The sequence below is a fragment of the Pan paniscus genome, chromosome 14 (assembly GCF_029289425.2).
Source record: "Pan paniscus chromosome 14, NHGRI_mPanPan1-v2.0_pri, whole genome shotgun sequence".
Classification (NCBI taxonomy): Eukaryota; Metazoa; Chordata; class Mammalia; order Primates; family Hominidae; genus Pan; species Pan paniscus.
Window position 1 is genome coordinate 115,941,664 of NC_073263.2, and position 15,361 is coordinate 115,957,024.

Sequence of the window (15,361 nt, forward strand, 5' to 3'; positions counted from 1 at the left end):
ATTCCAAGTGGAGGAATGCTAAGGACAGCATCCTGCAGGTGACCAGGAAACCCTGAAGCATTCAAAGCAGGGGAATGGCTTAAAACAAGGTGGTATAAGAAAGTGCTCCCAGAGCAGCATGAAAGTCTGGTGTAGTGGAGGTCTCCGCTAGCCACAAGAGGTGGTAAGAGGCTGAGCTGAAGCAGCTGCAGCAGGGATGCAGAGGATACATTCCCCAAACCCTTATGGGCAGAGTCCTTTGGCTTCAGTGACCACGGCCAAGAGTGCAGAGGAGAAGCCCAAGAAGATGCCAGGTGTCTGGCTTATGCCCCTGTGTGAACGTGAAGCCTCTCATTGACATGCAGGTTACAGGAGGAAAAGCAGGTTTATTTGGGAAGGCTTCTAGACCATGACTTCCATTTTAGCCATGTAGTTTTTGAAGTGCTTGTACAAGTTCTAGGTGGAAATGTCCAGGAGCCAGTGGGGAACTCAAAGTAGATCTCAGGAGAGAGGCTTAGGCCAGAGGGCTTGGGGAATCATCAGCATGGGGGTGGGAGGAGAGCTGGTATTTGGATGAGATTGCGGTGGAGCAGGAACAGAGTGGGAAAAGGCGGTGATGAACCCAGGGACTCCAGTATGCAGTAGCTGGCTGTGAGATTAGGAAGCAATGAAAGAGGCCGAGAAGGATGTGGGGGAGAAGCATCAATAAGGAATAAATGAGTTGCACGTGCTCCAGAGAGGCCAAATAAAGACTGGATTTGGCTCTCGCAGGTCATACACGAAAGAATCTCGGAACCAAAAGGAAAACAGTGGTGGTTTAAAGGGTATATTCAGTTTCTAGGTCTGCTGTCACAAAATACCAGAAACTGGGTGTCTTGTTAAAACAACAGAAATTTTTTCTCTCACAGTTTTGGAAGCTAGAAGTTCAAAACGAGGTGTTGGCAGCACCATGCTCTCTCTGAAGATGCTAGGAAGAATCTGCTCCATGCCTTTCCATTCGCTTCTGGGGTTTCCTGCAAGCCCTGACATTCCTTGGCTTATGGATGCATCACCCCAGTTTCCGCCCCCATCATCACATGGCCTCCTCTCTGTGTGTGCCTCTGTGTTCCCTCTATTCTTCTTCTAAGGACACCGACACCAGTCACAGTGGATTAAGGGTCCACTCCTAACTAATTACATCTGCAACAACCCTATTTCCAAATAAAGTCACATTCTAAGATTCCTAGGGAGAACATGAATTTTTGGGGGTGTGTGGATACTGTTCAACCTGGGACATGGAGTAAATAAATGGCAAGGAAGATTACAGATGACTTTAAGCTAAAGAGGGAGATAGGGTTAAATGTAGGACTTTTTTTTTTTTTTTCCAGGACGGGAGAGGTTTAAACATGTTACTACATTGAATAAATGAAATAACCATGAACATGGAGTGGCTAAATATTCTGAACTAAGTGCAAGTAATTGATAGCGCAAGCTCCCAAGGGGCTGGGGCCTGGAGCGCAGATGGATGGATCCACTGTGGGCAGAACTGGGGCGTGGGAGGGGTGTGCCGATGCAGATGTGTTTGAGAGTGGGGGGCCAGAAGCTGATTGGGGTGAAGCGTGACAGTGCAGCTCCAAGCCCGCTGGAGGTGTTCACCAAGCAACTCAAGAGCAGATGGCAGAACGAGCAGGTAAAATAACAGCTTGTGAAATCAACCCTACTTTGTGGGGAGAGGATTGGTTAAGGATTCTAGCCATGAGAACCAAGAAGAGGAGGATAATCTGTTCATGCCTATTATGGGGCTTTGGGGGAGCAGTTTCAGCCTCAACCTGGAGAATGTTTTAGAAGGCCAGAGAAAGGAACCCTGCAAATCATGTGAGCTGGCCCCTCACTTTGAGATGAAGTGTCCATACAGCAGTGACGCCACCCTCTGTAGTGGTTCTAGAGTGTGGCAATCTGGAGGGGTCATTATGGAAAAGAGCTGAAGCATAAGAATGTAGACCCAATACTGAGATAGAAAGAGGATTCTCTGAGATGACTTAGGCAGGGTGATGGTGGTGGAGGTGGGTGTAAGAAGCCCTCTGCTGCGTCAGTCCGAGCATGGAATTCAATTGGTCAAGAGCAGAGCCAATCACCATTTAGGCCCCCTTGTTAGCCTTAATTTATTCCTCAGGTATGGAGAATACTCCTCAAGATGCATTCAGAGTGTAAGCTACCTCTTCCTCAGCAGAGGACTGCCCTGCAGGTTTGCAGTTCTGTCATTTGGAAACTCCCTGATGTGTCCCTTGGCTCTTCCCATTCTTTTGCTTCAACACATTTCAAGACCAGGCACCTTAACTGCAGAAACAGCATGAAAAACAAGTAGGTTTCAGGAAAAATTATCCCAAGTGGAGTCTCTACTGTGCTCTGTTTATCAGATGTAAAGCTTAAAACAGTGTAAGAGTTTTTACAGAGTGTATTCATATCACACCAGTTTTGGGTCCATAGAGAGGGGCTTTTTCTAGATCAAACAGTTCAATTGTCCTGTTGATCCTGGCCTAAAATCTGAGTGGATAAAAAATATTTTAGGAGAGATGAGATTCTAACCCTCAATGGCAAAAAGCAGGGCTGAGCCCTAAGCCCACGTTTTTACACATATTTTACAATTGAATGTGTTGCACTACCGCTAGAACACTAGTTCTCAACCAGGGGCGATTTTGCTTTCCAGGGGACATTGGCAATGTCTGGAGACATTTTTTTTTTCCATTTTCAAAAATTGTGGCAAAGCACATAACATAAAATTAGCCATTTGAACCATTTTCATGTGTATAGTTCAGTGGCACTAAGCACCTTCACACTGATGTGCAACCATCACCACCATCCATCCATAGAACTCTTTTCATTTTCCAAAACTGTAACTCTGTACCCATTAAACACTAACTCGCCATTTCCCTCTTCTCCCAGCCCCTGACAACCATCATTTGACTTTCTGTCTCCATGATTTTGACTATTCTAGGTACCTCAAATAAGTGGAATCACACTGTTGAGGGATTTTTGATGGTCACAACTTGGGATGGGGTGCTGCTGGTGTCTAGTGGGTAAAGGCTAGGGATGCCACTTAACATCCTGCAATGCACAGGATGGTCCCCACAAGAAAGCAATAACTAACCCCAAACGTCAATCCTACCAAAATTGAGAAACTCTGAGCTAGAAAAATCCCATGAGTAATCTTACACCATGGAGTATCAGTCAATAGAGACTAGTTATGTTGCAATAAGAAACCACCTCCAAATTTCTGTGGTTTAAAACAACTTATATTTTTGCTCTAACATGGAGCATCCTTAATCAGCAATCCAGGCTGGTGGGAGTTCCATCCTGACCTGGGCTTCTACGATGACTGAAGCAGAACAAGGATCAGTGATAAATTGTGCACTGGCTTTTAAAGCTCCCATTGGAAGTGTCCAGGTCATTTTCGGTCACACCTTCTTGGCCAGATCAAATCACAGGTCCACATCTCACTTCAAAGGGAGGAAGGAAATGCATTTTTACTCTGAGGAAATACAACCACCACACCTAGCAATTAAAAATAAACCTCATAGTGTTATCACCTGCTTGAAGTGCTGATATCAGAGCAAGCCTACCAGTAGGAGTGGTGCAGGCTGCAGGTTTTTGGTTTTGTCTTGTTTTGTTTTGTTTTGTTTTTGGAGACTGCACTCCAGCCTTAGTCTGTCATGCAGGCTGGAGTACAGTGGTGTCATCACAGCTTATTGCAGCCTTGACCTCCCCACACAAGCGATCCTCCCACTTCAGCCTCCTGAATAGTTGAGACTACAGGCCCGTGCCACCACGCCCGATGAATTTTTTGTATTTTTTTGTAGAGATGGGGTTTCACTATGTCGCCTAGACTGGTCTTGAACTCCTGGATGCAAGTGATCCACTTGCCTCGGCCTCCCAAAGTGCTGGGATTACAGGCGTGAGCCGCCATGCCTGGCCTAGAAGCTCATTCTTATTGGCCAGAAGCTAGAGAGTGATCTAAAGGCTCCAAGCCAGGCCAGACTGGTTTCAAGCCTTAGGGCTAGTGTATTAATGAATGAGGTTCGAGCTTCTATGGCATGGGAACTGAGGGGCACCACAACACTCAGCTTACTCAAGGGACCAATTCTAGCAGTCTTCGAAGGAGTCTGAAAAAGGTAGCCTTGAATTAGTTTCCGGGTGAAAAATATTTGTCCCAATTGAAGCAAGTACTACTAGTGACTGCCTCTGCTATGGAAGCAGGGGTTACCTGCTTACCTGTGAGCAATAGGATTTCTTGGGGTTGATTTTGCAGGAACATGTACCTCCATGTGGCCAAACAAGCAGGCTTGCTTAGATTTGCACCACAGGATATTAAAGTGGAAAGGAATCTTAAACATCTAATTGAGGGATGGCAAATTGGGTTCATTGTAAGGGTCACCTCTGACCCTTTGGTTGTGGCTGCTAGGAGCACTGGGTGGGAAGAATTCTGTAGTTTTTTCCAGAGAGAGACAGCCACGCTTCATTAGAGAGTCTAGTGGGCATGGAAGGGAGGGGGTGAGTTGTGCCTGTAACAGGATTTTGCCATCCCTAGTTCTAATCTAACACTTTGAGAGCTGCGGCTCAGCTGCACAAGTGATTTATAGAGGTCCTTCCTTTATTGCTTTTATGTCACCACATCTAGAATTAGGTCTTCTGCTTCCAAGAAAGTCAGCTGCCTCATTACCATGTAGCATAGTTAGATTCCCCATTTCACCTAGAAAATAAATATTTATTGAGGGCTGGCCAAGTGCGGTGGCTCACGCCTGTAATCCCCGCATTTTGGGAGGCCAAGGTGGATGGATCATTTGAGGTCAGGAGTTCGAGACCAGCCTGGCCAACATGGTGAAACCCTGTTTCTACTAAAAATACAAAAATTAGCCAGAAATCCCTTGAACCCAGGAGACGGAGGTTGCAGCGAGCCAAGATCGCACCACTGCACTCCAGCCCGGGCGGAAGGGAGAGATTCCGTCTCAAAAAATAAAATAAATAAATAAATAAATTCACAAAAATATTTATTGAGGGCCCACTTGGTTTTTAGCACTGAAATAGGAGCCGAACATAGAGCAGTGAATGAATAGGCCAAGTCCCTGCTCTTCTTTGCCTTACATTTTGGGGGAGGAGACAGATTAGTAATTATTAGGAGAATTATTAGTAATTATTAGGAGAAAGCAGGAAATTTCTGCTTTCATGGGTGGGATACCAGAAGGTAAATCATTATGCAAGGATATTTTGGGACAAGTTTCTATAGCATAGATGTATTTTAGGATGATTGGGGCTGTGTGTTGTGAGCACGGGATCTCTGAGGCAGTCAAAGGGCACCAGGAACCTCATCTCTTAAGACGTGCATGCACCGTAGGCTGCCGTTTGTGTCCCTCACTCTGGCCAAGCTCCCTTCTTCATCATGGCCTTTGCACTTGCTGTTCTCTGTCTGGGGAAGAATGCTCTTTCCCTAGAGATCCAAATGGCTCACTCCTTCAGTGTCTTCAAATCTCTGTCAAATATCACCTAAACAGAGAGGCTTTCCCTGGCCTCTAGAGGACAAAGTAGCACACTTTCTCACCCACTTACCCTGCTCATCCTTCTTTATAGCACCCCTCACCACCTGCTGTATTATTTGTTTATCGTTCAGCTTTCTCTCTAAAATGGAAGATCTATGAGAACAAGAACCTGTCTGCTCATTGAGGTGTTACTCTAGAAAAATGTCTGGCCCATGGCAGGTGCTTAATCAACAATTTCTGAAGGAAAAGTGGAGGAAAAAAAGATAGGAGAAAGCAAACTCATGAAGAAGAGTGCTTGGGTGGGGCGGGAGGAGAAGAGGGCAATGGATCCAGGCCCTACAGGGATTCACTGTTCAAGCAGAAAGTCCAGGGAAAGCCACATGGCCTCCTTCAATCGGATGAGCTGGAGCTGCTGACATCCCCTGCAACCTGGGAGCCAGTGCATGCAATGCTCCAGCTGGGTCTAAGGACAGAAGGAGGCTAATGAACAGCCACCTTCGGAGCAACAGGGTCACTTCAGTCCTCCCTGTTTACTTCCAAGCTGCTGGGAGTCTTATGCACATTTCCTCTTCTCACTTGCCTCTTCACATCCCTAGCTGCCGCAGGAATTTATGGCTTAATTAAAGTGGGAAGCAGGGTTTATACATGTTTATATAAAGTTATATTTTCCTCCACCTCTTTGTTGGAAGAAAACTCAAATGTTAAAATTCTTAGGAGCCCAGGAGTTCGAGACTAGCCTGGGAAACATTGCAACCCCATCTCAACAAAGAATAAAAAAATTAGCTGGGAGTGGTGGTCCCAGCTACTTGGGAGGCTGAGGCAGGAGAATCATTTGAGCCCAGGAGGTTGAGGCTGCAGTGAGCCATGTTAGTGCCATTGCACTCCAGCCTGGGTGAGAGAGTGAGATCTTGTTTAAAAATAAAGAAAGAAAGAAACACCTAGAAAGGACACTAGAGATAAATCTAGTTCATGCTCCTTGTTTTCTATGGGAGGACACTGAGGTCCAGGGTCACACAACTCACAAATGGCCAGCCTACGGAAACCCTGTAAGAGGCAGAGTGTGAGGAAAAGGCAGGCACTTGTGATAACCCCACTGGTGGGCAGGAGCTAAGCCTCCATAGGTGGGGAAGGGAATTAACCCCAGGACACAGGCTCCAGTCTGGGGGCTTGAGATGCTCAGGGGACACCAGTTAGAACTAAGGCAGGAGGCCAAGGCAGAAGCTGTGCTCCTCTGCCTGGATGTATGAGGGCAGCAGAGGAAGAAGAGTTGGCAAAGCAGCCCAGAAACACATGAAGAGGAGGAGTGAATGTAAGTAGAGCATGCCAGAGATGGCAGATCAAGGCAGGGAGTTAAATTGAAGGAGGAGGCGGCCGCGGCCAAGGGTGCACAGTGATTCAAAGTTACAGCTGGTTATGGGCTGGGGAAACAGCTTCCTGTTTCACTGCTGTGAGGGGCAACCAGGTTGCAAGGAAAGGAGGGGAAGAGGGAGGCGTTAACATGGAGGAGTGAATGTAGACAGAACCTTCCAGATGTTGGCTGAAGATAGAAAGGAGAGGGAGGAGGGGTTCTGGAGGGAGAAAGAAGTTAAAGAGTATTTTTTTATATGGGGAGATATGGGAGTTTTGGGTTTTATTTTTGGCTTGTGAGAATGAGCTAATCTTGTATAAAGGGATTAAAGATTTTTTTAAAAATTTATCTCTGAGCCTTAGGTCTTTCAACTTTAAAACGAAGATAAAAAATCTATGTCTTTGGCTTATGAGGATTAAAATGTGAAAACACATTACTCCAGTGCCTGGCACATTATAAACACATAATACATGGTAGCTATTTGAAACATTTGATTATAAACTTATGTAGTGCTCATCTGGAGGCCTAGGAAAGTGTTATTGAAAGTATTTTAAATCTTAGTATCTTATATTTATCATTTATAGGGTATAGTAGGTTAAGAAATACTTCACGTATTTTGAAAGATTGGGCGGAAACATACCCGAAGAAGCATTCTTTTTATCTCTCATGTACATGTGGACATTATACATTTTAATTAAGTGTTATTATATGAGCCAAATTCCCTCCTCATGGGTGTTAGTAGGAGTTGACCTCGAAGGAGGGAGGATTTGGTTGTGGATTTATGACTCACATCTGCGAAAGGAGTAAGGGCGAATAAGAACAGGAAACTCTCTGATAAGCAATTTTACTATGTTTTCATTTTTATCTGAAACTCTGTAATCCAAGACTGGGGTAACTTTTCATATTTTAAAAAAATACTTTTTTATAGGCTGGAGTGATCTTGTGTAAGCAAGGATAAATCATAGACGTTAGAGATATGTTTGTCTCTGTGCTCTTTGGTGCAAATTCCATGAAAAAGAGCCAAGGCAGGGGGTGGGGGTGGTTGTCAGGAAACCAAGGGATGAGATGTTTTTCTTTTTCAAAGATGACACCTGTGATGCCAACTAGTGAGCATGGGCGAACAGAGCGGAAAGGAATTCGTTACAGTCCTAAAGAGGGATAAATGCATCTGGTGTCAGATTAACTCCAGCGAACAGCCTCACTCAGTCCTAAATACTGACTCAAAAGCATGTTGATTTCAGTGTGAGAAACAGATGTGTAAAGGTGACTTCTCATGAGGTAAAATATAAAGCAACATGCCTAGGTCTTAAAATCATGATGTTGAGTGCAACTATAAGAAAAAAATGGGCTTACTGATATAATGTTATTATGTAATTTAAAGCCACATTTGCATATCAAACAACCTTGCCTATTTCTACAGAGATAGTTGCTTTTTCTTTCTTTTTTTTCTTGTGACAGGGTCTCACTCTGTTGCCCAGCCTGGAGTGCAGTGGCACCATCTCAGCTTACTGCAGTCTTGACCTCCCAGGCCCAAGTGATCCTCCTGCCTCAGCCTCCCGAGTAGCTAGGATTACAGGCACAGGCCACCATACCTGGCTAAAGTTTTTTGTTTTTTATTTTTAGTAAAGATGAAATCTTACTATGTTGCCCAGGCTGATCTCAAACTCCTGGGCTCAAGTGATAGACCCACCTCCATCTCCCAAAGTGCTGAGATGACAGCCACCGCGCCCCCAGCCAAGATAGAAAGTTTAAGGACACATATCAAACATACTAGAGAGGTTGCTGATGGGATAGGGAGGATGAGTGTGAGCATCACAGATGAGGGAAAAAGCAAAATGAGACAGCGGCTTTGCCCAGATGGACAATGAAAATGTGCTATGAGTTAAAGAGCATGATTTTTAAAAGGAGAGAAATCTTTTAGTCATTGGTCTTCTCTTTGTTCTGGCTTAATGAATCTGCTGCAAAGGCAAATAGTTTTCAGGCAAACTTGCTGTCCTAGTGGTAACATTGGCTTCAAGGACTCCTCGAGCGGTTTGGGATGGCTTCCTGAGGGTGACAAAGAGGAGCTGTGTTTTCAGCCAAATATCAGAACCAGGGCCACTGCCTGCCACCAAACCCCAGTGGGCACCCCTACTTTGTGTTTATCTGTGGTGGCTACGCTTGCCCACCTGGGTGGGAACCCCGAGAATGACTCCAAACTTTTCCAGGGACTGCATGCCAGGGTATTTTTACAATTTATGTGTAGACTTTGTTCGGGTGGAAAAGTTATTTTATGAAGATGAAACAAGCAATTGGGGCACCTACCTTATGGCATTTTTTACATTGAGAGTGTTAAAAATACCCCTCCCCTAACCAAAACCCTGACAAATAGAGCCAGGGAAGGCCATGCAAAAAAGGATTCTTGGGCTTGTATGCCTGATAACAAAAACTTATCACAGAAGACTGCAAAAAACACAATCTTGCACAAAGCCCATTGCAACTTTGCACACAACAATGCTTCTGAAGGATATTTGCCCAACAACTGCCTGTCCAACCTGGGCCTGGCATCACCTTTGTTATTGATCTTTGTAGCCAAGGATAATCATTTCCAAATGATCATATAATCGTCCTCATTTTTTCTTTTGTCTTCCTTTACCTCCGTGAATATGCATATAGTTTACTCTGGCTTGCCTATTTCTATTGCAAGGCTCTGTTTCCAAACGAATATCTTTTTCTTGTGGAGAGCCTCTCTCTGTTTGTTATTTAGGTTGATAGCATCTAAGGGTGCAAACTTTTTTGCACCCTTAGATGCTTACTTCCACTACAACTTGCAGGTGGGCCTTGAAAAGTTCTTGGAATAAGTTTGGGCTTTGATCTTGTCCGGTTCATTTAGCATAGATTCTGAAAATGTGGTCCCTGGACCCACAGCATTAGCATCGCCTGGAGATTGTTAGAAATGCAAATCATCGGGCCTCATTCCAGACCCTCAGCTGGAAACTCTAGGGGCATGGCCAGACCCTCTGTAGCTGAACAAGCCATCCAGGTGGTTTTGATGCAGCTAAAGTTCTGGAACAACTAATGTAGCCCCATTTGGAAAACTTGGCTGTACAGGCCTCCCTAGCTGGTAAGCTGCTAGCATTTTTTGTTTGTTTGTTTGTTTGTTTTGATACAGGGTCTTGCTCTGTTGACCAGACCGTGACCTCCAGGGTTCAAGCGAGGACTCAGCCTCCTGAGTAGCTGGGACTACAGGTATGTGCCACCACCATGCCCAACTACTTTTTGTATTTTTTTTTGTAGGGATGGGGTTTTAGCCCAGGCTAGTCTCAAACTCCTGGACTCAAGCAATCTGCCCACTTTGGCCTCACGAAGTGCTGGGATTATAGGCATGAGCCACTGTGCCCGGCCCTGCCAGCTTTGTATAAGCTGAGGAGTTTTTAAAAATACCTAGACTCAGGGCAAACCCCAGACACTTAAGTCAGATTCTCTGGGAGGTGAAGCCCAGGCACTGGTATTTTTAAAGTCTCTACAGATGGTTCTAATGTGCTGCTAAGTTAGAGAACCGCTGATCTAGACCAGGCCTTTTCAAACTTAATGTGCACGTGAATTACCTGGACCTTGTTAAAATGCAGATTCAGTCTGCATAGGCCTGGGGTGGAGCCTGAGCTTCTGCATTTTTAACAAGTCTCTAGAGGATGCTGCTGCATCTGGGCTGCTAACTACACTTGGAGATAGGAGGTTCTGGAGAGCAGAGGAAAGAGCATGAACCATAACCTAGGGGCCGGTAGTCCTGACTTCCGAGCCAAGGTTTGCCTTTATGTGGCTGGCAACTTGCTTGGACTCCTACCTCAATTCTTTGGGCCCAAGGTTTGTCCTGCCTCAGAAGGATGTCAAGAAAATTGAGTGAGTAATGCAGAATTGTTTCTTAAAGTGTGTGCAGATGCTCCATGAATTTATAGAGTATGTGGATGCACATTACTAAATTTTAATAGTTGTGAACATGTTGTTATGAGTACTTAGAACAAGTAATAATGGCTTTTGATGTATAGTAGTAAGAAAGCTTCCTTTTAAAAGGCATGTATTTAAGTTTCAAAAGTGGGGCTATTTAAAAATATATGAAATAAATAATAGTAGAGGTAATTGACAGAGCAAAATTATGAAGGCAGGATGAGAATGACTCAAGTTTGGGAAATGCTGAGAAAGCAGATGCCCAAGGGCTATGAAAACTTAAAAAAATAGGTAGCACTTGATTTTGATTGGCTGAATGAGATGATGTGTTTGATCATTTATGGGGTTGGCATTTGGCAACATGCACTGGGTGGCTGGGATCACTGTTTATTAAAAAATATTTGAGTCTCTACTTTGCACTAGATACTCTTTTAGTCTCTTGGAAAAGGGATTGGGGGGGCAGGCAGGATAAAAACAAATCATTTATGCCCACAAGAAAATTGCAGGAAGATAAAAGTCATGAAATAACCTCTGTGCTTCTAATTTAATATTTTTTTATAGATTATGAGAAAAAAGTTTTGCTCACTATCAGCTAGGAAAGCTGTCTTAGCACAACCATTCATTCTTGCACAAATCAAAATCAAGATGAGCCAGAAGGCTCCATTCTGACAGCTTCTAGTGGAGAAGCTACATTTACTGGACATGGGGAAAGTTGCTGGGCTCTAAGGACTGTGCTCATTTCTTGAACTAGATAAATGGTCTTGGTGTAGCATAATGCCAAAACTTCTTGTCGCAGCCCATAAGGACAGAACTCAATCAGCCTGAAAAGGAAGTCAGTGACTCCGACTCAACACAGGAATGTTCTGTGATTCCTAAAGAAGGATGTAGGAGTGTGGCACAATTCAACCACAGTCTGTGGCCCTGTGCCTCTGCCTTGACATGAGTGGGATTTCCCAGCTGGTCATTTTCTTCTTATCTAAGACATTGAACAAATTACATGACCTCCTCTGGGATTCAGTACTCCCACTCATCAAATTAGAGGACTGGGCAGTTGCTAGGCTCTCTTTAGGCATCATATTTTAGTTTCTGTGATTTTAAATTTGAGAAGGGGTGTCTAAGGGAGAATACATAGGGGAGGGGGAAAGGCTTATTAAAAGTGTAGTTAGACACTGAATTTTTAAGAATTGCATTTTGTAATAATACTTTTACCTAATCGGGACTGACAATCTTACCTGATGATAGCACCTGGAGGAATGGCTGCATTCAAAAATAAAAATGAAATAAAACAAGACCTTATTTGAACTTAGCAATAATGCTGATTCCTCTTTTTGATTTGAGGAGGTTATAGCTGTTGTAAATGCTTGAATTGGGTCTGCCCAGGCAAAACGGAGTCAAGAGTCCATGTCTGATGAATTTTAACAATGTAGACAATAAAAAGGGTTGCTTAAACTGCCCCTCTTTTACCAAAACACATTTACAAATGAAAGAACAACACTTCCATTTTTTAAAAACATTTTTTGAGATGAAGTCTTGCTTTGTCACCCAGAGTGGAATGCAGTGGTGCGATCTTGGCTCACTGCAAACTTTGCCTCCCGGGTTCAAGTGATTCTCCTGCCTCATCCTCCCGAGTAGCTGGGACTACAGGCGCCCACCACCATTCCTAGCTAATTTTTGTATTTTTAGTAGAGACAGGGTTTCACCATGTTGGCCAGGCTGGTCTCGAACTTCTGACCCCAGGTGATCCGCCGACCTCGGCCTCTGAAAGTGCTGGGATTACAGGCGTGAGCCAACACGTGTGGCCAAAAAATTTCCATTTTTAATTGCAGGGTCTGGGGAATTAAAATGCATCCATAATATCTTGCATCTCTCCGCTCGGGCTTGCATGAATGCAGAGGGATGGGGAGGACTTCTTGAGGCAAGCATCCCCCTCTTGTCGCCTGCCATCTGGAGAGAGAGGGCTGTGATTTATCTCACTTTAATCAGGAAGGACCCGATGGGTGGATGGAGAGGTCTGATGGCTTTGTTGCTCCGTGTGGGAAAGAAACGGACAGAGTGAATTTGTGTATGATCCCTAAGGAGAAAGCGTCTTTGTGCTCTATTTCTTTTTGACCTGGAGCCCCTGAAAGCAAGCTAGTTACAAGTTGAAATAGGCCGTTTCTAAAGTGTGATTTTGTTTGTGTATGAGCCTTGATTACAAAGGGGAAAAAAACCCCGCTTAATTTACATACAGCAGATGTAGTGCAGGATCCCCTGGGCTGTCTTTTCAGGTATCAGGAAACTTTGATGAAAGTCGCTTGTCTCATCTAGGAGTCATTTCATATTGTTTAGCAGAGCCTGGTATTAACATTTCCTTCCAAATGTTTACTGGAATCTGTGTGTTCCCTTCAAGTGATGCATACTAGGTGCACAGGCTTCCTGCCACTGTCATCCTAATCTTTCCGTGCAGACAGGAGCAGAGGGGAGAGCGCTGAGCCAGGCCCCAGCTTGCTTTTCTTTCCTGACTCAGCCCGGCTCCGCTGCACTTCTGAGCTCTTGCTGTAGGTGGTGCTGTTTGACCATTTTCTTCATGTGACCCTCCACTCGGTAATATAAATTCATTCGGAGGATGACCTGATATCAAAAAAATTCCTTTTGATTAGTAGAATCAACTTGTTTCTTCACACGATACTCTTCCCACTGAGACACATGGAGACAATTCTGACTCCAGGTTTGCAACCTTGAGATTTCTCTCAGATGCAATTAAAAAAACAAAAAAGCATTTTGAGTGGCACAGTGATGCCTAGTGCATGATCATGTTTGTCTGCTCAAACATAAAAGGGAAACTGGTGGGTTTGAGGATGCCCAGCAGCACGACAGCTGCCAATGTAAATGAGCGGTATAGAGAGAGAGGGGGCGGGAGGGGACTACAAACTTCAGAATATGAGCTGATTGTTTATAAGTTAAAAAAAAAAAAAAAAAACAAGTCAAAAGGGAGCCCAGGATGGTGCAGGAAAAAGGAGAAAGGAAGATTTTCCTTGCAGCTAATCAGGAGAGTTCATAAGGGCTGATTACATGTGTGGAAGCCTTAAGTTCTTTTTTTTTAAAAAATGTGAAAGTTTGCATGTATGTATGTATGTATGTATAGCTTCGTGTATTACCATTATTATTGCAATCAGCAAATGGATTTACTTCCTTTATCTCATGGGCTCCTTCCCACTCACTTCTGGCAGCACATTTTCCTTTCTCCTTCATCCCAGAACACCAAAGAACAGATGCGCTTCCTAACCCTGGCTCCAGGGGACTTTATACAATGTAAACAGTGCACCTCTAACGTGGTTCACCGCTTAGAGAACGTGTGTCCCATTTTAAAACTGTGACTCCTTTATATTTTGCAGTGCTTATTTTAATAAGAGACATTGGACTTGTGACTTATTTTTCATGGAGGAATGAGCTTAATGGTTGAAAGTAATCGATAAACTTGTTTTTCCTCTGATGCCATCAGCCAAGATCCTATGGCAATAGTAAGCGGATGACACTGGGCTGGCACCCCCTCCATAACATATTTGGACCATTTTTTTCCCCCAGAAGGCACATGCAATAGCTTTGGTTTGTAAGAGAGAGATGGTGTACTTGGTTTCCTTCTGTCACACTTTTGGTGAAATGAATTAGACTTTTAAATCAGGAAATTCAGCGAGATGAGTTAGATTTTTACACAAGAGCAGTGGAGGACTTCCAGCTGGTTGGGGGAATGATACAGAAATATCTTGCTAAATCAGGGTCTGGTGGAATGCTGCTCCCCTGGCAGGCTCCTCTTCACAGGGAGCAATCTGTGGGTTGCTTATAGAACAGAGCGAGCAGGAGGCATAGCATGGTCTTGCTCGTGGGAAGACCCGGTGTTCAGATGTTTGTCATTAGGAACTGGGTGTGGGCTTTTTCAAGCTAAACTGAAGCAGCAGTTCTATCAGGAAGAGCCTCCCAGATCAGCATCTTCTGTTTCTGGATACTCTCCCTTTGAAAAGCCAGATTTCAGCAAAAAGCTTTGCTAATGGTGAAATTGCACAACTGAAACCCTATGGGAGCAATGGGAAAGATGGAGAAAGAGGTGGTTATATCATGTACTTCAACAGTTTATTTAGAGGCTGTTGACGTTAGAATAACAAGCCAAGACAAACAAAAATACTCATTTTGGATGAAAATATTGTCTTTTCATGTTATTATAGATAGCTGAGTCCTAAGACTTATACAGAAACACATTTTCCTAATGAGTGGCTGATTTTTCTGGTTGTGCAAGTAATATCCAAATTATTGTACAAATTTTTGGCTCAGGAGCAAACATTGTATTGCATATTGAGCTAATCACTTGCCCTTTCTAAGGTAAGCCCTTACCTCTGCTTTCCCTTCATCTTGTCATTTCTGTTTGTTGGGTACAGGTTTCCTGTTGGTTCTTTCTTTTGGCTCTGATGTAACATGAATGCAGTTCTTAACATCCTTTCAGACATAAACACAACCTAGCTCATTGTTTCTGAGTTCATATAGAGGTTTTCTTGCCCCTGAGACTTTCGTGTCAGACAGCTGGATGTTGCTGTGTTCAAGGCTCTATATGTTGATTTTGTATCCTACA

At 44.0% G+C, this 15,361-nt stretch overlaps 1 protein-coding gene across 1 annotated transcript in view; it reads left to right on the top strand.

The window, feature by feature from the left end:
• The window catches only part of LOC129398497 (tubulin beta chain-like), a 137,354-nt gene that overhangs the window by 6,009 nt on the left and 115,984 nt on the right, over positions 1–15,361 (top strand). The window contains exons 5-6 of the mRNA XM_063596018.1: positions 888–1,648; positions 9,989–10,065. The gene's annotated coding sequence lies outside the window, so the exon portion shown is untranslated. The remainder of the gene's footprint in view (positions 1–887; positions 1,649–9,988; positions 10,066–15,361) is intronic.